This window comes from Macaca nemestrina, chromosome 2 (assembly GCF_043159975.1).
Source record: "Macaca nemestrina isolate mMacNem1 chromosome 2, mMacNem.hap1, whole genome shotgun sequence".
NCBI classification, from domain to species: Eukaryota; Metazoa; Chordata; class Mammalia; order Primates; family Cercopithecidae; genus Macaca; species Macaca nemestrina.
Genome location: NC_092126.1, coordinates 181,670,969 through 181,695,483, shown reverse-complemented (window position 1 = coordinate 181,695,483; position 24,515 = coordinate 181,670,969). Strand labels below are relative to the sequence as shown.

The 24,515-nt window shown below is 39.1% G+C and overlaps 1 long non-coding RNA gene across 1 annotated transcript; it reads left to right on the top strand.

Moving 5' to 3' along the window:
- Positions 1-771: 771 nt before the first annotated feature.
- On the top strand, positions 772-3,136 carry LOC139361806 (uncharacterized). Its single transcript, XR_011619451.1, has 3 exons — positions 772-979; positions 2,526-2,635; positions 3,022-3,136. It is a non-coding gene; the product is annotated as an uncharacterized lncRNA (long non-coding RNA).
- Positions 3,137-24,515: the final 21,379 nt, after the last annotated feature.

Here is a 24,515-nt window from a genome sequence, read left to right as displayed (position 1 = left end):
TAGTCCCAGCACTCCGGAGGCTGAGGCAGGAGAATGGCGTGAACCCGGGAGGCGGAGCTTGCAGTGAGCTGAGATCCAGCCACTGCACTCCAGCCTGGGTGACAGAGCGAGACTCCGTCTCAAAAAAAAAAAAAAAAAAAAAAAGACTTACTTGTTTGAACCTGTGATTCTGGCCCAAACTGTACCCACTACATTTCCACAGAGAAGGTTCAAGTCCCTGAATGCCTATGCCAAATGGATTCCTCCATTCTCCCAAGAATGCAAATGATGACGAATTGACCAAAGCTTCTGGACTTTTCTCTCTAGAACAGGTTCAATCCCTGAGTTAAGACAGAATTTCAAGTCTGTGAATCTCAGCTTTGGTTCTGCTGCTTCTCTGCAGTTGAGAGAATTTATGAAGCCAAAAAATGTACAATGTGACCCCATACAGAATCATGTATTTATTTTGCCCTTTGGTATTCCATTCAACACTGAGATATGTATTTCTCCAAGTCAGGGTGGGAAAATATTTTCTAAGGCAGAGTGGGAGAGGTGCTGATTGGTGAAGAGTTTGCAGAGGTGAAAGTAGAAAGACTGACTTGTGAGCTGTCTCCAAGAGGAATGAAGGCAAAACATTTGATTTCCCTGTTTGTTTTTGTTGCAGATACCTTGACTATGAATAATAGTTTCAATAAGGAAGACAGAATGAGTTCTGACAGGAAGGTTGGGAGCTGTGACAGGCAGACGAAAAATGGAGCCAAATGGCATGGAGATGTGTCATCACTGCTGGGTTTTACCTTGATCTACATTCAGTTATCTACTTCTTTGCAAAATGCTGGGCACTCATTCAAGAAACAGCATATATGTTCTGACTGTGAAGTAATGGATGAACTTTTATGTGCAGTATGTGGAAATAAATTTTATTACCTTCTTCTCACATTAACTCATCCATCCATTCAATAGCCATTTATTGAGAGCTCACTCTGTGTTAGGCACAGTGGTAAGTACCATAGGTTATCAATCGTGTATTTCCTAGAAATTTTGTAGTAATTAACAACGTACTTTTATTTTTAAATTTGCTTTGGTTTTATGACACATGCTAAAGGCTTCAAACAAAGAATCCCTGCATGAATAGAAAAGGTGAAGATCCACATTTCAGTGGACCTTAAAAGGAACTGCCTTATTCAGTCTTTGAAATATTGTCTTGTTATTGCAAGCCAATTAAGAGTAAGATAAGACATTGATTGACCCTAGAGATGCTCTAGTAGTTGCTTAGAAGTAAAGGTAAATAGCCTCCTGTGTGCTTACTCTTCTGCATAACCAGCAGCAATTATAACAATTAAAACTTTCTGTTTTTCAGCAGGGATTTTGTGCCTATCATTATTTGCTATGTGATGCTACTGTAATACCTGTGTAAGCTCACAGCCATGAATGTAGGAGGTGTAATAGGAAAAGGAGACTGTGGATCAAAAAAATATTGAAACATGATAGAAAGGCACTGATGAAAGCATAGAATTACATATTATTGGGTGGGATGGTGGAGGAGGAGAAACAAAACTGTGACCACCAGTGAGAGAAATTATGAATAAGTTACCCTTCTGATAGTTACAATGGAAGGAATGTAGGTGATGAGGGCCTCCAGTAGAGAGGAAGCACAGTAAGCAAGAATCAGTAGGTGACCCACGCCCTTCTAGTATCTGGGAAGGGAAAAGGTCAAAACCGATGCAATTGAAGCCAGAGTCACTGTTAGTAGAGAGGAAAGTTAGTGTGCAGCTGAGGGGCTCGAGGGAGGTTTCCCTGGCCACCTCCAAGGTCTAGTATATGGAGTGCCAGAGGGTGTTCTATGGAAAGAGTGGGCTGCCTACCCGGTGAAGAATGTGGCTAAGCATGGGAGAGGACCAAATATATAACTTGCAGCAATGTCTTGGGAAAGCTGAGAGGACCCAGATCTTGTGTGTCTGCCAGGGAAAGGGAGAATGAATTACTAGTTGCAGCACTAAGGTTACCCAGGAAATTTTATCATCTACGTGTAGACTGTCACTTAATGTTTGACTTATGTGATAATTTGGAATATTATTTAAACATCTTAATAAAACTTTGTTAATAGACTTCTTAGTAGGAGGATTTGTCCCATATTTTGAATGTTTCTTAATGCTGGGAAGTGAAAATTTCCAACTGGCAGTATTTCATAATATGGTTTATCTGGGAAAATTAATATAAGAAATACAGTGATTTAAGTTTTATTCTGGAATTACACATCCCCCTTCTCCCAGGAAATGTCCCCTTAATTGTTCACAGCTGCTCAAAGCTCAGTTTCACAGAAGGTTGAGCAGCAGCATATCCTAGATAAGAACAATGTGTCATGGAGCAATCTAATGTGAGCTCTAATGTGATCCCTCAGACCTTGGAGAATCAAAGAAAGAACCTCTCAGTTTGGAATAAACAATCAATTCTCAAGTAAAGCTTATAGGCATTTGAAAAACACTCTGGTGTTATTTCTTCAGAGGTGCATGTTAATAAATGTCTTGGGTCCTCTCTTGACTCAGGTGTCGTGATGCTGGAAGAGTAACAATAACTCAGCCAACCAGGGCCTGTCTGAATACAATCCTACAGCAGCAGGAGCTGTGGAGATACAGAAGCCAAGGAAGACCAGATGGTGAGGGAAGATGAATTTACTCCCAGGAATGTTGTGATTGAGAGTAATATCCTCCAATAATGATGGAAGACAGAACAGTAAAAGCCCACCAGTTCATTCTGCATGGTGAGATAACAGAAAAGTCAAGGGCAGAAGTGAGATAAAAAACCATCACCAATGGCACATGTATACATATGTAACAAGCCTGCACATTGTGCACATGTACCCTAGAACTTAAAGTATAAAAAGAAAAACCATCACCAAATTGAAAAGAAAACCTTTATAACAAAAACTAGGTTGATACCTGACCTTTAGTAGTGGAAAGGTACCATTCCAATGAAGCGTGAATTGAAAGGATTTCTTCTGAAAGCTAATTTACATTTTTCTTTTCTTTTTTTCATTTTCAGTGTATTTTAGCAGGTGTGTCGTTCTACATGGTTAGTTTCTTTACCTCTTTGAAAAAAAAATGGGTCAACTTGACACATCTGGATGAAAGAAATCCATCAGGTGATTATGATTGACGCCAGATTAAGCCTTGTTATGAGGGGAGTATTAAGCCTTGTTATGAGGGGAGTATTTGGGGGCTTACCCTGAGGTGATATTTGATGATTTAGCTGTGGCGGAATTTCCCTCCCAAGCTCAGCGTGACTGACACTGAACTTGCTACAGGGGAAGAGGACCTTTCCAAGAGGCGACAAGGACCTTTACCTGATACAGCACAATGGTTCTGGACTGGAAGGCCAGTCCCATTGATGAGGTTCCCAAAAGATGTCCAGGTCCTAATCCCTGGAACCTATGAATATGTCACCTTATACATCAAAAGAACTTTGAAAACGTGATTGAGGTTAAGGACCTTGGAATGAGGAGATTACCTTGGATTATCTGTTTGGGTCCAAGCTAATCACATGAGTCCTTACAGGAGGATAACCTTTTTTAGCTGGGTCAGAGAGAGATGTGATGATGAAAACAGGCTCAGAGAGATGCACTGTAAGAAGGACTTGATCAGTTGTTTTTGACTTTGAAGATGGAGGGAAGGGCCAGGAGCCAAGGAAGCTGGGTAGTTTTTGGAGGGTGGAAAAAGCAAGGGAACATTCTTCCCCAGAGCCTCCAGAAAGGAGATCAGTCCTGTTGACATCTTTGTTTTTATTTTTTATTTTTAGTAGCGTTGAGGTCTCACTATGTTGCACAGGCTGGTCTTGAACTCCTGAGCTCAAGTGATCCTCCCGCCTTGGCTTCCCAAAGTGCTGGGGTTACAGGCATGTGCCACCATATCTGGCCTCCTACTGACATCTTAACTTTAGTGCAGTGAGATTCATATTTGAATTTCTGACCAACAGAACCATAAGACAGTAACTTTGTGTTGTTTTAAGATACTAAATTTTTGGTAATTTGTTATGGCAGCACAAGAAAACTAATATAGCATTGTATTATGCCAATATCATCTCTTTGTTGACTATTGCTGTTATAATTTGTTTTATGGGTCTTGTGTAAAGAATCAAGCTATAATATTGGGTTAGCTTCCTAAGGAAAACTTGGAATATAGAACATTATTTTAAAGACTGAATTAGGTAAATATACCTGCCAGTAAATACATTAATGAATTAATTAATATATTCACTCTTTTCACTCACAAATACTTTTTGAGCCCCTATTACTAGCCAAACATTTTGTTAGATTCTGAGAAAGGTCTGCTGGACAACATTGTGACTATAGTTAATAACAATGTATTGTACTCTTGAAAATTACTAAGAGAGTAGATTTTAAGTGTTCTCACCACAAAAAGTAAGCATGTGAGGTAATGCAGATGTTAGTTAGCTTGATTTAGCCATTCCCCAGTGTATACATATTTCAAACCTTCATATTATACATGGATAAATATATGCAATTTTTATTTGTCGATTAAAAACCCCTCAATGAATACAGATTCCATTCTGTCCTCGAGGTGGAGCTTGTAGACTTGGTGGCGGGCCGGGGATCAACTTTCAAACAGGCAGTTCCAATGTGTGGAGTGGATAGGCTTATTCTCTTTGTTGTTTTCATGATAGGTATTTAGAGCACACTTTCCTCTATTAAGTTAAGCCAGCTGCCAATCCCTCATTCAGTTTCCATCCTCCATGAATTTGCTCACATCTGTGGTCTACTGTCACTCATTCTCTTCTCTTCCTGAGGGCTTGTGTGGCTTATCTTCTTGGCTTTCTCTTAGGAACATGGTACAGCTTGACCCTGCATTATCCACCTGGAAAAATAGATCATAAAACAGTCCTTCTCTGTACTAAGTGCTAAAGTAGGAGGAAAGGCGTAAGTCAGCGCCCTGAGCTATACACCCTTGTTTTCAGGAGCTGAGCTAGACACAAGCAGAACTTGCAAATAATTTACATTTCTTTCTGCTGAGGTGATTCAGAATAAGTTGCAACAAACATAAACAGGAATGGTGCAGTAAATAAAATAATAATTTAGGTCATTTAAAAATTACTACCCATTATTTTCTAGATCGTAAATCCTAAGGGTGTTAGCTGATTAAATTTGTGAAGATATCTCTCCAAGTGATCAGCTTCCTAATTATGAGTGATACATCTGCTCAGGCAAGTACCTAGACAAAGAATAACTAGATTAATTCCTCAAGAGTCTTTTTATTTCCTCCTACCTCACTTGTTAACTATATAGAGAGATGGTAATAGGCATAGGGAAAAATACATCTGTTATCAGGAAAAAGTGTTTGGGAGTCTTAAACCCATGGAATTCTCTGCCTGTAAACTCTAATTGAGTATTTTTGTCTGGAGGGTTGGCCTTTAATTTTTTTCCTGTGTTTTAAGGTGATATCCTTTTCAAAACGTGGTCCTGATTTATAGATTCAGCAGTGTTTAAATTGGCCAGAAAGATAGTGTGAGAAATGGATGTACTATAACTCATTTGTTTTCTGTTGGTCTTCCTTTTTCATTGCTGTCATGGTACATCACTGAGGCAAGTCTAGTTTCTTTGGCTAACCTCTGAATAAAGGGCACTGTGGCTACTGGAGGGGAGCATGCAGAAGTGATGAATGAATGACAGAAAAAATGTGAGTTGAGTCCATTCAGGGTGGTGATTTGTGGCCATATGATAAAATGTGCAGATGTTAATTGCTCTTCTGTTTCTCACGCATGATTACCTTGTTGCTGTATACCGCCTGTGTGTGCCTGCAGAAAGTACATAATAGATGTTGCAGATAGGAGGCACCAAGAGGGTGTAGTGTGAGAACACAGGCACTGGGAGTGGGCAAGTGACAGATCAGAGCAAGAGGAGGTGGCAAGCCTGGGCAGAGGAAAAGAACAATATTCAGGCTAGGAGGGCAGGCAACTGCAGCTTGAGAATATCACAAAGCCCCTAAGGCAAGGCTATGAATTTGATATGGGGTTTCCCAGTATTCCACCTTGCACATGAATAAATCATTTCATCTATTCTGAAGTCTCAAGTGTCTAACCAGAAATTTCATTTGAAATGGAAAAGTCAGAAATCATCCCCACCCTCTAACTGATTTGGTCATGGCAGTTTCTATACTGAAGTAACATGTCAAGTCTAGCATAGATTGCGTGGGTTGCCTAAGGAGACTAAATGCCCAGGATACATCTCTGGGCCACTCAAAATGCAATCATTTCGAGACAATGAGGAGCCTGTAAAGAGTATCTAATAAAAGAAAACACAGTGGAACCAGGGAAAAATCTGGAAAGAGTGGTCTCATGAAAGCCAAAAGAGGAGAGTTTCAAAGAGTGAATTGTGAATAATTGGGAAATGGAATAACATGTATAGAGAAATGTGTCTATTGGATTTGGAAACATGGAACAGCTTCATGTGCATGATTTGGAAGGAAGGCAGATTAGAGTGGGTTTGTTCATTAACTGATTCGTGATGTTCACACATATTTCTTTGAGTACCTAACATGCACCAGACATTACTTTGGTTGTGGGGGATTCATTGGTGCAAAAGCAAGCATGATTCCTTGTGGGATCATGGTAGCTTATGTGGGAAGACAATTTTCCAATCACATTCCTCCTAGGTTCCTGGCCATCTAGCCAAACCATAGGTCACAGCCCATGAATTGGTATATACTCAACTATTTGGCTGTTTCTCCTTCAAAGCAATGAATGGTCAGGTGCACTGCTCAGATTTCTGTCCCCTGGGAAAATTTCCCTTCACTATTTTCCTCCAGGAATGTTCCAAAGAGGGCCTGTTGTACTGTAGCCATCCACTTTCAAGTAGTGCTTGCATATCATGCAGAACCATCTGCAAACCAGGTGCGAGTCTTCCCGTCTTCTGTCAAGTGATCATAGGGAACTCCCCAGGAGGCCCTAGGTGCTGTCTGGGAGAGAGAAGTTAGCATAGCAGACGTGGGAGTCGTGGGCATTTGGGTCACTTCTTTATGTAATTTACTTATGCTTTCGGGGTCTTCTTGGGTTCCATTACATACATTACTTCCATTTGATGATGCAGTACTGCTGTGCACACCCAACTTTATGGCTTGGTAGGTGAGATAACATCTACTTCATAATGGGGAGCTTAGATTGCATGGTAAGTTAGTGGCTCATGGTTAAGCATTCTGTCTCCACCAAGGTCTAGTAGTAGGCTAGGAGCAGTTTCTCAAAAGAGGACTAGTCATCCACAGAGGATAGGCAGGTCTTTGCTCCAAAATCCTAAGGGCTTGTGCAGCAGGTACTTGCAAAAGGCTTTAAACAGCATTCCTATCTGTCACTGACACTTCAAGCACAATCTGATCTGCTGGATCTTATGGTTCAGGTGCCAGAGCAGCTTGCATGGCAGCCTGGACCTGTTGTAGAGCTTTCTTTTGTTCTGAGCTCTGTTCAAAACTAGCTGCATTTTGGGTCACTCAGCAAATGAGCCAGAGTAACACAGTCAAAAGAAAAATATGTTGCCTCCAAATCCAAAGAGGCTCACTAGATATTTTGTCTCCTTTTCGGTCATACAAGGGTCCAGTTGCAACAACTTACCCTTCACCTTAGAAGGGATATCTCAACTTGCCACACACCACTGTAACCCCAGAAACTTCACTGAGGTAGATACCTGATTTTTTCTTGGATTTATTTCCCTCCCTCTGACACTCAAATGTCTTACCAAGATGTCTAGAGTTGTAGCTACTTCTTGGTCACTAGACTCCATTAGCATGAAGTCATTAATGTATTTGCTCAGTGGAATAGAAGGGAAGGGAAGAGTGATTAGGAATCTTGCAAACAGCTGGTAATAGCATGGTCATTCATGCCTGTAATCCCAGCATTTTGGGAGGCCAAGGCAGGCTGATCAGTAGAGGCCAGGAGTCAAGATCAGCCTGGTCAACACAGTGAAAACCTGTGTCTACTAAAAATACAGGAAATGAGCTGGGTGTGGTGGTGCATGTCTGTAATCCCAGCTACTTGGGAGGCTGAGGCATGAGAATTGCTTGAACCTGGGAGGTGGAGGTTGCAGTGAGCCAAGGTTGCACCACTGTACTTCAGCCTGGGTGACAGAGTGAGACTCTGTCTGAAAAGGAAAAAAAAAAAAAAAAGATTCCTGCAAACAAAATTATGATGTAGGGAAGAAGAGTTGATATACCCCTGAGGTGGGACAGTGAAGATGTACTGCAGGCTCTGCCAGCTGAAAGCATACTGCTTCTGGTGGTCTTTACTAATGGGCATCAAGAAATACCAGGAAAATAAAAGGTATCAGGGGATGTGTTGGTGTGGTCAAGCTATGAAACCACACCTGGTATAGCAGCTGCAGTGAGAGTCATTGTATTAATCTCACAACGATCTGTCATTCATCTGTCTTTTACAAAGGCCAAATAGGTCTTTGAATGAGGATATGGTGGGAATCACCACCCCTGAATCTTTCAAGTCCTAAGAGTGGACTGATCTCTGCAATCCATCCAGGAATGTGGTATTGCTTTTGGTTTACTATTTTCTTAGATAGAGGCAGTTTTAGTTATTTCCACTTGTCCCTTTCTACTGTAGTAGCCCTTTCTACTGTAGTAGCCCTTTCTACTGTAGTAGCCCTTACACCACAGGTCAACGAACTAATGTGGGGAGGCTGTCACCTGATGAGTATATCTACTCCAATTACACATTCTGAAACTGGGAAAATAACTACAGGATAGGTTCAGGGGCATACAAGGCCACTGTGAAATAGACCTGAGTTAAAACTCCATTGATTACCAGACCTCCATCAGCCCCTTCTCTGATGAAACACAGTGATGTTTGAAGTGTCCTGGAATTAGTGTCAGTTCAGAGCCAGTGTCCAGTAGTCCCTGAAAGGTCTGATTTTCCCCTCCCTTCAGTACATACTTACTTTTGTAAAAGACTATAGATCTCTTTGGGAGAAAGATTAACAGTCTAAATATTTGGCAGTATGCTAGTTCCTTCCTCAAGGGGAACCATCTTCCCCTTTATTCAAGGGGTCCTTGATCTATAAATTGGCTCATCAGAAAGTTAATTGAGGGCCTGTGACTCCTTTGTTTTTTTGATTCACTTTAGAATTTGGTTCACTTGACCTAGATATTTTCTGCTTACATAGATGAAGTAAGAATTTAGTAGGCTTCTTATCTCTTTAGCTTGTAGGAACACCATGATCATTTAGTCAATTACACAGGATGATTACCACTTTGACTCTGCTCTTCATCATGGTGACCACACTCACCTTGCCTTTGGCTTCTGCCACCCTGGGATCCAATTACTACTATTGTATTTAGATTTCCCAATTCAGGGGCTGCAGTTGCCATTGTAGGATCTGGTCTACAGAGAAGAGCGATCATAGCAATCTTCACATGTTGGAGCTCCCCTCAAAAATTTATTTCTCACAGTTGTGGTGAAAGGTGTGTCTTCTGGACTCTGCCAGGGTGGGTGAGTAGACCTTAAATGACACATTTACTCCAAAATTCCAATCTCCTTAGGCCTTTGAATCCCTTTCTCTACATTAAACCAAGGCAAGTCCAGCATTTCTAACACTGTAGGCCACCTTTTGATCCACGTTTTAGCCAACCACACAAACTGTTAGAGCTGCAACATTAAGTGTAGAATCTCTGCTTAGTGGGCTCATATCAATGAGCCTTATCCAGCTTTATGTTTTTTCCACCATTATACCACACCCTTAATATCCATTCCCACATATATTCCCCAGATTTCTGTTTGTACAAATTAGAAAACTCAAGTAGTTATTTTGGAGAGTAGCACACCTCAAGGGTCACAATTTGTACCTCACCATTAGGGTCCTGCTGAGACTTGAGTCTAGGTATAAGTCTAAAATTCAAAGGGATTTTGGGGATGAGTCCTGAGGAGAATCAGCATTGCCTTGTGAGGCAATGGACTCAGAGGAGGCCATTACCTTTTCTTCAGACAATGCAGGGTTAATCCCTACAGATAAGGGTGGAGAGGCTGCTGCTACTGACAAAGAAGACTCATCAGAATGTACAGGCTTTTTGTCCCTCACCCCATCAGGTTCTTCCCACATATTCCCATTGCAACTTCAGGATCCCATTCTTTCTTAATCGATGCCTTCACTCTATCAGTGGACAAAATAACCAAATAAACTTTTTTTTAAAAAAGAGATATATAAATGGTGTTGAAAAATATAACTTACCAGGTATCAAAGCATAAAATAATGTTACAGGAATTAAAGAAGTATGTCTCAGGCTGGGTGTGGTGATTCATGCCTGTAATCTCAACACTTTAGAAGGCCAAAGCAGGAGGATCACTTGAGGCCAAGTGTTCAAGACCAGCCTTGTTAACATAAAAAGAAACTGTCTCAAAAAAAAAAAAAAAAAAAAAAAAGCCAAAACAAGTATGTCTATGACTTCCAGATAAGCAAATAGATGAATGGACCAAAATAGAGATTCCAAATCAGACTTACACTTATATGAATGAGTAATACTTTTAATGAGCAGCAAAATGAAGAATCACAAATGCTTCTTCACCTTTACCTAGAATGGATAAGAGTGGATATTGATTATATATATTTACCTTCATCACTTGGACATCCCTCAGAACATCAGAGAATAGGAGACAAATCCTACAAATATTCAGGGTCCTATCACATCAATAAAATATTTAGGGGTTTAGTGGCCTGGAGCATGCCAGGACATCACTTCCAAAATAAAGGGCAGATTATTGTACTTTGTCCTTCCTATCAAGAAGGAAAACAATACATGATAGGCTGGGAAAGTAATTTGCTTTGTAATTCAGTCACTCACAGGATACAGAGTTTGGGTATGGTTTTCAGTTACGTCAGTTCTGCAGCTACAGGAAATAAATGTCTTAGGGCAGATACAGAAGCTTTCACGTCATTTATGCAAAAAACTTTAATCCTTGAACTCATCCTTTTGTTTCTCCATTTTGTTCAGTGACAAGGAACAACCAGCCAATCTCATTATACTCGTTAGTTTGACAACGATGCTCAAATTTATTATATACATGGTTGCTAGATACTTGCTCCTTATCAGTGTTTGGTTGGGAGTATTCAATGGCCATATTTTTTGTATCTCCATTATTTGTGATAGTCGAGATCACACTAGGGACTACTAATGCTCTTTTTACTACTGGAAATAGAGTCTTCAGTATCTTTAAAACTAGCCAGATTACAGAGCCAATTTCAGAAACTCTAGAACCAATTCAGAAAATTCATCCTGCAGATTCTGTTCTTCTAGAATCACTTTCAGAACCAAAATCTGTTATTAGTCAGCATTCTGCAGAGAAGCTGAATTAATTATATCTATCTATCTATCTATCTATCTATCTATCTATCTATCTATCTATCTAATCTATTTACCTGTTTCCTAAGGTATTGGTTATAAGGAATCAACTCATGACTTTGAAGACTGGCAAGTCCAAAATTTGCAGAGCTCTTTTCTCAGTTAGAAGGCTGTCAGGCAGAAGAATTCTTTCTTGGAAGAGGTCAACCTTTTTCTATTGAGGCTTTCAACTGATTGGATGAGGCTCACTTACATTGTGGAGGATCATCTGCTTTACTTAATCTATTGATTTAAATGTTAATCTCATCCCAAAACATCCTTATGAAAAGACTCAGAATAATATTTGACGAAATGTCTGTGCATCCTATGGCTCAGTCAAGTTGACACATAAGATCATCAAAGTGAGCTAGTCACATGGTAATTGCTATGTGACCATATATATGAGTTGGTGTAGTAGTGGTGGATGACAATGACATGTAGATCTAGGCTAGCTGCTCATATGTCCTTTTTGAACTCTCTGGCTTTGTTTATGCTCAATCCAGATGTGGCACTTGCACATTTTAATGGCCTGTTTCTGGTTCCATCTGACCTCATGATTTTGTGGATCTGACCGCTCATGATCAGTAGTTCTGGCCACTTGTCCACTTGATGTCCCATGAATAAGCTCTCCATCTCTACTAGGGTTCACTAGAATAGCAGAATGTGTTGTTCATAAGCTACATAATTCTCCACTGCAGGGAGCATAATCTTGCTCTCTCGTTAGTGTTTGTCATAAACTTTGCACGACATCTTTCCCCACCAATGATGTCTCTAATGCAATAATGACTACTGGTTATAGGATTTAAAAAGCAGGGCCACTTGCACCAGAATCTAGTCCTATTTCATAGCTTTTCTCTGCTCTAGGCCCTACTCAAAGCTGTAAGCCTTTCATGTATCCCAGTGAATGGGTAGAACCAATATCTTAGGTATGCAATACACTATCTCCAGAACTTGAACAAGTTTATTACGGGTTGTATTCCTTCTTGGTGGGAGGCGCAAAGTACAAGAACCTGTCCTCTATTTTGGAGGTAACATCATGGCATACTTCAGGCCACTAGCCCCTACAAATTTTATTGATGTGACAGGACCCTGAATATTTGTAGGATGTATCCCCTATCCTCTGTTGCTCTGATGGATACCTAGGTGATCCAGGTAAATGTATATAGTCAATATCCACTGTTACCCATTCTAGGTAAATATGAAGTCCTTGTGAACTTTTTATTTTGATAGGGTTGGAAAATAATGCATTTATTAGATATATTTTAGTAACATTTATGGAACATTTCTTCATTTTACTACTTGTTAAAATGTTAATTCTTATATTCATAAGTCTGATTTATAATTTCTGTATTAGTCAACTCATCTTTTTGCTAAATTCAGGGCAGATATATACTTCTTGAATTCCTGTGACATTATTCTATGCTTTGATGCCTCTAAGGCATGTTTCCCCACACCATTTATATATTTCTTTTTAAAAAATATTTTTGGTTATTTTTGCAAATTTTTTATTCCACAAACACTTTGAGATTAGTTTGAAAAGTTCCAAAAAAGAAAGCCATGGTGGAAATTGCTGGGATTAGACTAACTTTATAGATGATTTTACTGTTGAACAAATGACTCAGAGAATATGAATGTACGAACATAAAAAACTTAGAGGAAGTTTGAGTCATAGACACACTGATAATTTCTGATAGAAGTAAACAGACAAAACTCTATCTTTAAATAAATGTTCTAAAACTCAGCAGCCATATAGCTTCCCCCTCTGATAGGGACAACCTTCTTCATGAGCTACAGAAGACATTTGCCCACAATTTCTAGTGAGAGGCTTTCCTAGCACTGTTTCTAGGCTTTTTTTTTTTTTTTTTTTTGTTCTATAATTGTTTTTAACAGGTCATGTAGAGGATTCAGAAACAAAATATGTAATGGGCACAGTAATAAGACCCTTAATTTCTCCCTCAGGAGTGAAGCTCTTACCAAGTTCTGGGAGTACTGCCAGCAAATAACCCTCAGCTTTCAGTCCACACTGCGGGAAATGCCTCAGCTGAAGTCACTTCTCTCAAGAGCAAGCTCCCTGCTCAAGGAAGCCAATCCCCAAACATAATGTTGAATAAAAACAGTAAGAGCAGATGTTTTTACCCTGTTCCCAGTTTTAGGGAGAAAACATTTAATATTTCACCATTAAGAAAACAAAGGGCCGGGCGCGGTGGCTCATGCCTGTAATCCCAGCACTTTGGGAGGCCGAGGCGGGCGGATCACGAGGTCAGGAGATCGAGACCATCCTGGCGAACACGGTAAAACCCCGTCTCTACTAAAGATACAAAAAAAGTAGCCGGGCGTGGCGGCGGGTGCCTGTAGTCCCAGCTTCTAGGGAGGCTGAGGCAGGAGAATGGCGTGAACCCGGGAGGCGGGGAGCTTGCAGTGAGCGGAGATCCCGCCACTGCACTCCCCCCTGGGTGACACAGCGAGACTCCGTCTCAAAAAAAAGAAAAAAGAAAAAAGAAAACACAAGCTTTTTGTTTTCTTAATGCCTAATTATGCATTATGCCTACTAAAGGCATAGATGCCTTTATTAGATGGTAGAATGTCCATTCTATTCCTAGTTTGTGGAAAGGTTTTTTCCTTCTTTTCAATCATGAACAGATTTTTGCGTTTGGTTAATATTTTGCTTTTTCTTGATAATATAAAGTTTCTCCTTTAATCTATAATTTAGTGTGATACATCGGACATTCCTTTTTTTTTTTTTTTTTTGATGACAGAGTCTTGCTCTGTTGCCCAGGCTGGAGTGCAGCTATGCGATCTATGCTCACTGCAACCTCCACCTCCCAGGTTCAAGTGATTCTCCTGCCTCAGCCTCTTGAGTAGCTGGGATTACAGGCATGTGCCACCATGCCCAGCTAATTTTTGTATTTTTAGTAGAGACAGTATTTCACCATGTTGGTCAGGCTGGTCTTGAACCCCTGACCTTGTGATCTGCCCACTTCAGCCTCCTGAAGAGCTGGGATTACAGGTGTCAGCCACCATGCCCAGCCTGGACATTTTGATATGTTAAGCCAATCTTGGATTTTTGGAATAAATCCTTTAATCATGATGCATTTAAAAAAAAAAAAGTTTTAATTGATTTGCTAATGTTTAGTTTTTTAAAATCCAGGTAAGTTAGTCTGTGTTTTGTTTCTCTTTAAAAAGTCTTTGTCTTGTTTTATTATTTGTTTTGTCAGTTTTGTTGTTATATTTTTTAAGAAATTTGTGCATTCATCTAAGTTGTCAAATTTATTGATAAAAGTTGGTCAAAATGTCTCATTATTATTATTTTTAATATCTATACACTCTGTAGAAATGTACTTTCTTTTTTCTGATATTTGGAGATTCTTCTTTATTTTTTGTTACTCTCTTGCTAAAGATTTATCAATTTTATTATTCTTAAAAACACAAACCTTGGCCGGGCGCGGTGGCTCAAGCCTGTAATCCCAGCACTTTGGGAGGCCGAGACGGGCGGATCATGAGGTCAGGAGTTCGAGACCATCCTGGCTAACCCGGTGAAACCCCATCTCTACTAAAAAATACAAAAAACTAGCCGGGCCAGGTGGCAGGTGCCTGTAGTCCCGGCTACTCGGGAGGCTGAGGCAGAAGAATGGCGTAAAAACCCGGGAGGCAGAGCTTGCAGTGAGCTGAGATCCGGCCACTGCACTCCAGAAAAAACACAAACCTTTGACTTTTTTTTTTTTTTGTGATTTTGGGATTCCAGTTTATAATCTTCTTCTTCTTTTTTTTTTTTTTTATTAGACTTTATGTTCTAGGGTACATGTGCACAACGTGCAGGTTTGTTACATATGAATACATGTGCCAAATGATGAGTTAATGTATTAACTTGTCATTAACATTAGGTATATCTCCTAATGCTATCCCTCGCTCCTCCCCGCACCCGACAATAGGCCCCGGTATGTGATGTTCCCAGCCCTGTGTCCAAGTGATCTCAGTGTTCAATTCCCAACTGTGAGTGAGAACATGCGGTGTTTGGTTTTCTGTTCTTGCAATAGTTTGCTGAGAATGATGGTTTCCTGCTGCATCCATGTCCCTACAAAGGACAGGAACTCATCCTTTTTTATGGCTGCATAGTATTCCATGGTGATTTTGTGCCACATTTTCTTAATCCAGTCTGTCGTTGATGGACATTTGGGTTGATTCCAAGTCTTTGCTATTGTGAATAGTGCCACAATAAACATACGTGTGCATGTGTCTTTATAGCAGCATGATTTACTATCTTTTGGATATATACCCAGTAATGGGATGGCTGGGTCAAATGGTACTTCTAGTTCTAGATCCTCGAGGAATCGCCACACTGTCTTCCACAATGGTTGAACTAGTTTACAGTCCCACCAACAGTGTAAAAGTGTTCCTATTTCTCCACATCCTCTCCAGCACCTGTTGTTTCCTGACTTTTTAATGATTGCCATTCTAACTGGTGTGAGATGGTATCTCATTGTGGTTTTGATTTGCATTTCTCTGATGGCCAGTGATGATGAGCATTTTTTCATGTGCCTGTTGGTTGCATAAAGGTCTTCTTTTGAGAAGTGTCTGTTCATATCCTTTGCCCACTTTTTGATGGGGTTGTTTTTTTCTTGTAAATTTGTTTGAGTTCTTTGTAGGTTCTGGATTTTAGCCCTTTGTCAGATGAGTAGATTGCAAAAATTTTCTCCAATTCTGTAGGTTGCCTGTTCACTCTCATGGTAGTTTCTTTTGCTGTGCTCTTTAGTTTAATTAGATCCCATTTGTCAATGTTGGCTTTTGTTGCCATTGCTTTTGGTGTTTTAGACATGAAGTCCTTGCCCATGCCTATGTCCTGAATGGTATTGCCTAGGTTTTCTTCTAGGGTTTTTATGGTTTTAGGTCTAACATTTAAGTCTCCAATCCATCTTGAATTAATTTTTGTATAAGGAGTAAGGAGGGGATCCAGTTTCAGCTTTCTTCATATGGCTAGCCAGTTTTCCCAGCACCATTTATTGAATAGGGAATCCTTTCCCAATTTTTTGTTTTTGTCAGGTTTGTCAAAGATCAGATGGTTGTAAATGTGTGGTATTATTTCTGAGGGCTCTGTTCTGTTCCATTGGTTTAATCTCTGTTTTGGTACCAGTACCATGCTGTCTTGGTTACTGTAGCCTTGTAGTATAGTTTGAAGTCAGGTAATGTGATGCCTCCAGGTTTGTTCTTTTGACTTAGGATTGTCTTGGCAATGCGGTCTCTTTTTTGTCCATATGAACTTTAGTTTTTTTTCCAATTCTGTGAAGGAAGTCATTGGTAGCTTAATGGGGATGGCATCAAATCTATAAATTACCTTGGGCAGTATGGCCATTTTCATGATATTGATTCTTCCTATCCATGAGCATGGAATGTTCTTCCACTTGTTTGTGTCCTCTTTTATTTCACTGAGCAGTGGTTTGTAGTTCTCCTTGAAGAGGTCCTTCACATCCCTTGTAAGTTGGATTCCTAGGTATTTTATTCTCTTTGAAGCAATTGTGAATGGAAGTTCATTCATGATTTGGCTCTCTGTTTGTGTGTTATTGGTGTATAAGAATGCTTGTGATTTTTGCACATTAATTTTGTATCCTGAGACTTTGCTGAAATTGCTTATCAGCTTAAGGAGATTTTGGGCTGAGACAATGGGGTTTTCTAAATATACAATCATGTCAACTGCAAACAGGGACAATTTGACTTCTTCTTTCCTAATTGAATACCCTTGATTTCTTTCTCTTGCCTGATTGCCCTGGCCAGAACTTCCAACGTTATGTTGAATAGGAGTGGTGAGGGAGGGCATCCCTGTCTTGTGCCAGTTTTCAAAGGGAATTTTTCCAGTTTTTGCCCATTCAGTATGATATTGGCTGTGGGTTTGTCATAAATAGCTCTTATTATTTTGAGATACATTTCATCAATACCAAATTTGTTGAGAGTTTTTGGCATGAAGGGCTGTTGAATTTTGTCAAAGGCCTTTTCTGCATCTATTGAGATAATCATGTGGTTTTTGTCTTTGGTTCTATTTATATGCTGGATTACGTTTATTGATTTGCATATGTTGAACCAGCCTTGCAATCCAGGGATGAAGGCCATTTGATCATTAACCTTTTTGATGTGCTGCTGGATTTGGTTTGCCAGTATTTTATTGAGGATTGTTGCATCGATGTTCATCAGGGATATTGGTCTAAAATTCTCTTTTTTTCTTGTGTCTCTTCCAGACTTTGGTATCAGGATGATGTTGGCCTCATAAAATGATTTACGGAGGATTCCCTCATTTTCTATTGATTGGAATAGTTTCAGAAGGAATGGTACCAGCTCCTCCTTGTACCTCTGGTGGAATTCTACTGTGAATCCGTCTGGTCCTGGACTTGTTTTGGTTGGTAGGCTATTAATTATTGCCTCAATTTCAGAGCCTGCTATTGGTCTATTCAGGGATTCAAATTCTTCCTGGTTTAGTCTTGGGAGAGTGTATGTGTCCAGGAATTTATCCATTTCTTCTAGGTTTTGTAGTTTATTTGCATAGAGGTGTTTATAGCATTTTCTGATGGTAGTTTGTATTTCTGTGGGGTCGGTGGTGATATCCACTTTATCATTTTTTATTGCGTCTATTTGATTCTTCTCTCTTTTCTTCTTTATTAGTCTTGCTAGCAGTCTATCAATTTTGTTGATCTTTTCGAAAAACCAGGTCCTGGATTCATTGCTTTTTTGAAGGGTTTTTTTTTGTGTCTCTATCTCCTTCAGTTCTGCTCTGATCTTAGTTACTTCCTGCCTTCTGCTAGCTTTTGAATGTGTTTGCTCTTGCTTCTCTAGTTCTTTTAATTGCGATGTTAGGTCGTCAATTTTAGATCTCTCCTGCTTTCTCTTGTGGGCATTTAATGCTATAAATTTCCCTCTACACACTGCTTTAAATGTGTCCCAGAGATTCTGGTATGTTGTATCTTTGTTCTCATTGGTGTCAAAGCACGTCTTTATTTCTGCCTTCATTTCGCTATGTATCCAGTAGTCATTCAGGAGCTGGTTGTTCAGTTTCCATGTAGTTGAGTGATTTTGATTGAGTTTCTTAGTTCTGAGCTCTAGTTTGATTGCACTGTGGTCTGAGAGACAGTTTGTTATAATTTCTGTTCTTTTACATTTGCTGAGGAGTGCTTTACTTCCAACTATGTGGTCAATTTTGGAATTAGTGCTATGTGATCCTAAGAAGAATGTATATTCTGTTTATTTGGGGTGGAGAGTTTGTAGATGTCTATTAGGTCTGCTTGGTGCAGAGTTGAGTTCAATTCCTGGATATCCGTGTTAACTTTCTGTCTCATTGATCTGTCTAATGTTGACAGTGGGGTGTTAAAGTCTCCCATTATTATTGTGTGCGAGTCTAAGTCTCTTTGTAAGTCTCTAAGAACTTGTTTTATGAATCTGGGTGCTCCTGTTCTGGGTGCATATATATTTACGATAGTTAGCTCTTCTTGTTGAATTGATCCCTTTACCATTATGTAATGGTCTTGTCTCTTTTGTTCTTTGTTGGTTTAAAATCTGTTTTATCAGAGACTAAGATTGCAACCCCTGCCCTTTTTTGTTTTCCATTTGCTTGGTAGATCTTCTTCCATCCCTTTATTTTGAGCCTATGTGTGTCTCTGCACGTGACATGGGTCTCCTGAATACAGCAAACTGACGGGTCTTGACTCTTTATCCAATTTTCCAACCTGCGTCTTTTAATTGGACCATTTAGTCCATTTACATGTAAGGTTAATATTGTTATGTGTGAACTTGATCCTGTCATTATGATGTTAGCTGGTTATTTTGCTGTTAGTTGATGCAGTTTCTTCCTAGCATCGATGGTCTTTACATTTTGGCATGCTTTTGCTATGGCTGGTACCGGTTGTTCCTTTCCATGTTTAGTGCTTCCTTCAGGATCTCTTGTAGGGCAGGCCTGGTGGCGACAAACTCTCTCAGCATTTGCTTGTCTGTAAAGGATTTTATTTCTCCTTCACTTATGAAACTTAGTTTGGCTGGATATGAAATTCTGCATTGAAAATTCTTTTCTTTAAGAATGTTGAATATTGGCCCCCACTCTCTTCTGGCTTGTAGAGTTTCTGCTGAGAGATCTGCTGTTAGTCTGATGGGCTTCCCTTTGTGGGTAACCCGACCTTTCTCTCTGGCTGCCCTTAACATTTTTTCCTTCATTTCAACTTTGGTGAATCTGACAATTATGTATCTTGGAGTTGCTCTTCTCGAGGAGTATCTTGGTGGCGTTGTCTGTATTTCCTGAATTTGAATGTTGGCCTGCTTTGCTAGGGTGGGGAAGTTCTCCTGGATTATATCCTGCAGAGTGTTTTCCAACTTGGTTCCATTCTCCTCATCACTTTCAGGTACACCAATCAGACGTAGATTTGGTCTTTTCACATAATCCCATGTTTCTTGGTGGCTTTGCTCATTTCTTTTTACTTTTTTCTCTACACTTCTCTTCTTGCTTCATTTCATTCATTTGATCTTCAATCACTGCTACTCTTTCTTCCAGTTGATCGAGTCGGTTAATGAAGCTTGTTCATTTGTCACGTAGTTCTCATGTCATGGTTTTCATCCCTATCAGGTCATTTATGGACTTCTCTGCATTAGTTATTCCAGCTATCCATTCATCAAATCTTTTTTCAAGGTTTTTAGTTTCTTTGTGTTGGGTTTGTAGTTCCTCCTTTAGTTCTGAGAAGTTTAATAGACTGAAGCCTTCTTCTCTCAACTCATCAAAGTCAGTCTCTGTCCATCTTTGTTCCATTGCTGGCAAGGAGCTACAGTCCTTTGGAGGGGGAGATGCACTCTTATTTTTTGAATTTCCAGCTTTTCTGCACTACTTTTTCCCCATCTTTGTGGTTTTATCTACCTTTGGTCTTTGATGATGGTGATGTACAGATGGGGTTTTGGTGTAGATATCCTTTCTGTTTGTTAGTTTTCCTTCTAACAGTCAGGACCGTCAGCTGCAGGTCTGTTGGAGTTTGCTTAAGGTCCACTCCAGACCCTGTTTGCCTGGGTATCAGCAGTGGAGGCTGCAGAAGAGAGACTATTGCTGAACAGCAGGTGTTGCTCTCTAATTGTTGCTCCAGAAGCTTCGTCTCAGAGGTGTACCTGGCCGTGTGAGGTGTGAGGTGTCTGTCTGCACCCAGTGGGGGATGTCTTCCAGTTAGGCTACTTGGGGGTCAGGGACCAACTTGAGCAGGCTGTCTGTCCGTTCTCAGATCTTAACCTCCATGCTGGGAGAATCACTACTCTCTTCAAAGCTGTCAGACAGGGACGTTTACATCTGCAGAGGTTTCTGCTGCTTTTTGTTCAGCTATGCCCTGATCTCAGAGGTGGAGTCTACAGAGGCAGGCAGGCCTCCTTGAGCTGTGGTGGGCTCCACCCAGTTCGAGATTCCTGGCCACTTTGTTTACCTACATAAGCCTCAGCAATGGCCGGCGCCCCTCCCCCAGCCTCACCGCTGCCTTGCAGTTAGATCTCAGACTGCTGTGCTGGCAATGAGGGAGGCTCCCTGGATGTGGGACCCTCTGAGCCAGTTGCAGGATATAATCTCCTGGTGTGCCGTTTGCTAAGACCCTTGGTAATGTACAGTATCAGAATGGGAGTGACCCAATTTACCAGGTGTTGTGTGTCACGGTTTCCCTTGGCTAGGATAAGGAATTCCCTTCCCCCTTGCCCTTCCCAGGTGAGGTGATGCCTCGCCGCTTCGGCTCTCGCTTGTTGGGCTGCACCCACTATCCTGCACCAACTGTCCAACACGCCCCAGTGAGATGAACCTGGTACCTCAGTTGGAAATGCAGAAATCACCTGTCTTCTGTGTCGCTCACGCTGGGAGCTGGAGGCTGGAGCTGTTCCTATTTGGCCACCATCTGCAGTCCCCACCCTTGACTTTTTTATTGTTTTGATAATTTTAACTTTATTGATTTCCATTTGTATTTTTATTTCTTCTATTCACTTTGAGTTTTATTTGCTCTTTTAAAAAACTAGTTTCTTATGGTGGAAACAGAGTTTATAGCTTCCTTTTTTTCTAAATAGGTGCTGAAAGCAATATGTTTCTCCATATGGACTGTTTACATCCCATGTATGTTGTGATTTTACTATTCAATTCAAATGTTTTAAAATTTAGCATTTCTTATTTTACTCATTATTTATTTAGAAGCATGTTGTTAATTTTCAACATATTTAGATTTTAAAGCATTTATTATGTTTGATTTCTTATTTAACACTGATTTGAGCAGAGAACATAATGTCAGATTTTAATCTCTTCAGATTTATTGAGACTTTGTTTTATTGTGCAGCATATGGTCAAGCTTAGTGAGTGTTCCATGAGCACTTGAGAAGAATATGTATTCTGCTCTTGTTAAGTAGATTGTTCTTTCAATGTCAATTACATAAAGGTGGTTAATACTGTCTTTAAAATTTTCCAGTATCTTTGCTGATTTTTTGATTACTTGTTCTTTCAATTATTGAGAGACAAGTTGTATTTATTAAGATTCAGTCAGAAAAGTGGAAACAGTAAGTGATATGGAAAAAGAAAACTAGACTTTATGCAATTATAAAACAGACCTTACTTTTTAGAGCAGTTTGGGACTTTACACAATTTTAAGAGCTGGTAAAGAAGCCTATGAACTGTTGTTGCCTCTCTTCCTGGTGCTAGCTCTAAACTTGATCTGGATTAGTGGGGCTGGTAGTGAGAAATAAAAATTGGATTGAAGCAGAGAAAGGAAATTACAAATTGAAATCTGTGAGGAAAAAATGGACTCCATGAGGATAGACCAGAACATGAATCTTTAATTCATTTTAATTAACATGAAGCATAACTAAAAAGTAAATGCGGAGGTAAAATGGAATACTAAAAATACTTAATTTAAGAAAAGAGACAGAGTAGGAGACATAGAAGAAAAATGTCTTTTAATTCCTCTCATGAAACAAGTGACCTGCAGAAGGAACTGTCAGCCTTCACCATAGACGTGCACATAGGCATTGTTCAGGACTCAGAGAAGTTAAGAGAGCAGATCCAATGGGAGATTGAGTTGCTGTAGGATCCATGTGTGCCAGATGAGCCAACAGCTCAGTAAAAACATGTGTGAGTTACAACAGCACCTGGTGTTCTACATCAACATTCAGAGTGTAATGGCTGCGGCTTCACTTTAGCTCTCTAAATCTCACTTCAGTTTCTCTTGTGACCAAAAGTGAGTTAAAACCACACAAAAGGGGGTTCTATGAAACATATCTAGCTTTGCTATGTCAACACAGGAATGTTAAATTCTCTAATTATATTTATAGATTTGCATAATTTTTCTCTTTAGTTCTGCCACGTTTTGCTTCCTGTATTCAGTAGCTTTGTTGTTTGGTACATACATATTTAAGAGATTTATGTTTTAATGACTTAGTCATTTCATTTTTGTGGAATATTGTTCTTCAAATTTGTTAATACACTTTATCTTAAAGCCTACTTTCTCTGATATTGATATAGCCACAGCAACTTTCTTATGGTTGGTGTTTGTGTGTTATACCTTTCTATCCTTTTATTTTCAACTTGTCTCCTTAATTTTAAAGTATGTCTTTTTAAAACAGAATATAGTTCCATCTTGTATTTTTGCCCATTCTGACATTTCTACTTTCTAATTTGGGTTTAAGTTTATTTGCAATTAGTGCTATATTAATATTGGGTTTAATTCTACAATCTTGTAGTTTTCTATTTTCCTTTTATGCCTTTTTTCTTCTTTGTCTCCTTCTCTGTCTCTTTTCTTAAATTGAGTATTTTTAGTATTCTATGTTACCTCTGCATTTGCTTTTTAGTTATGCTTCTTTATGTTAATTTTGGTGATTATTTTAAAGATAACAATATGTATCTTTAATTTATTACTGCTTATTTTCAAAAAATGTTCTAATACTTCACAAACTCTGTAAAAACCTTACAATGATTTCCACCCTCTGCCTTTTTTGCTTTTGTTATTTATTTTATTTCTACACAGACTATAAACTCTACAATAAAGTGTTGTTATTTTATTTTTAATAATCAATAGTCTTTTAAAGAGATTTAAAGATGTATATATGAATATATATATATATCTTTTTTTTTTTTTGCTTCTGGTGGGATTAGATGCATATATATTTTTAGAAGTTTTATATATGTTCCAACATATTTACTCTTTGGTGTTTCTCACTCCTTGTAGAACTGGATTTCTATCTGGTATCATTGCCTTTTAACTTAAGAAACATCATTTTTTGTAATCCAAGTATGTTGGGGATTTTTTTCTTTCATTCGACTTTTATGAGTCAAAGAAGTATTTATTTCACTTCTGTTTTTGATGGATAGTTTTTTTGGTTATAGGTTGCTAACTTGACAGTGCTTTTTCTTTTAGCACTTAAAAATGTTGTACCACTGTCTTCTGGATTCCGTTAATTTGGATGAGAAGTTAGCTATAATTCTTATTATTGTTCCTTTGTATGTAATTTGTCTTTTTTCTCTTGTTGCTTTTAAGGATTTCTGCTTATCTCTGTTTTTCAGCTGTTTGATTACAATGTGATTTTGTGTGGTTTTATTTAAATTATTCTGCTTGAGTTTCCTGAACTTTGTAGAATTGAGCGTTGATATATTTTATCAGTCTTGAAAGATTCTCAGCCATTTTCTCTTTAAATATTTTTCTGCTCTCCTTTCTCTTCCTTTTCCTTCTAAGACTCCAATTATTTCTAAGTTAAACTACTTGATATTATTACACAACTCTTGGATGTGGTGTTCCATTTTTTTCACTATTTTTTCCTCTTTGCAATTCATTTTTAATAATTAGTTTCAGTTTATTAATTATTTCCTTCTGATATGTTCAATCATACCAGATATATTTCAATGGGCTTATCAGCACCATCAAACATCTTCACATGATGAAGCTTTGGCTCACTTCTGGGTATTTGCCTGGCCCTTCAAATAGTTACAGGTTTATTCCTAGCTATACATTATATATCAGATACTTTAACTGTCTTTTCATCAGTCACACAAATCTGCTGAGATGTAAATTATAGCTGAGTCATCTGCTACCCACACTCTAATGGGGCTTTTAATTTCCAGCATTTTCATTAACCTCTAAAAATATAGTTTCCATCTCCACGTTGAAATTCCCCATCTGTACATACATGTTGTTCATCATT